Genomic DNA, 795 nt, shown 5'->3' on the forward strand with positions numbered 1-795 from the left:
TTTATCTAGCCTTGCCTTCTCACTTTATTTAATTTGATCTTTAATCACTGATATCCTTTCTTCCACTTGATCGAATCAGCTATTGTAGCTTATGCATGAGTCACAAAGTTCTTGTGCCATGGTTTTCAGCTTCATCAAGTCATTTAAGCTCTTCTTTACATTGTTTATTCTAGTTAGCCGTTCATCTAATCTTTTTTCAAGGTTTTTAGGTTCCTTTTGATGGGTTTGAACATGCTCCTTTAGCTTGGAGAAGTTTGTTGTTACTGACCTTCTGAAGCCTATTTCTGTCAACTCGTCAAAGTTATTCTCTGCCTAGCTTTGTTCCATTGCTGGCGAGGAGCTGTGATCCTTTGCAGAAGAGGTGTTCTGATTTTTAGAATTTTCAGCTTTTCTGCTCTGATTTCTCCCCATCTTTGTAGTTTTATCTACTTTTGGTCTTTGATGTTGGTGATCTACAGATGGGGTTTTGGTGTGGATGTCCTTTTTGTTGATGTCGATGATATTCGTTTCTGTTAGTTTTCCTTCTAACAGTCAGGTCCCTCAGCCGCAGGTCTGTTGGAGTTTGCTGGAGGTCCACTCCAGACCTTGTTTGCCTGGGTATCACCAGTGGAGGCTGCACCAACAGCAAGTACTGCAGCCTGATCCTTCCTCTGGAAGCTCCCTCCCAGAGGGGCACCCACCTGTATGAGGTGTCTGTCTGCCCCTATGGGGTGGTGTCTTCCAGTTAGGCTACATGGGGTCAGGGACCCACTTGAGGCAGTCTGTCGGTTCTCAGAGCTCAAATGCCTTGCTGGG

Source organism: Mandrillus leucophaeus, unplaced genomic scaffold, assembly GCF_000951045.1.
Source record: "Mandrillus leucophaeus isolate KB7577 unplaced genomic scaffold, Mleu.le_1.0 Scaffold75, whole genome shotgun sequence".
Taxonomy (NCBI): domain Eukaryota; kingdom Metazoa; phylum Chordata; class Mammalia; order Primates; family Cercopithecidae; genus Mandrillus; species Mandrillus leucophaeus.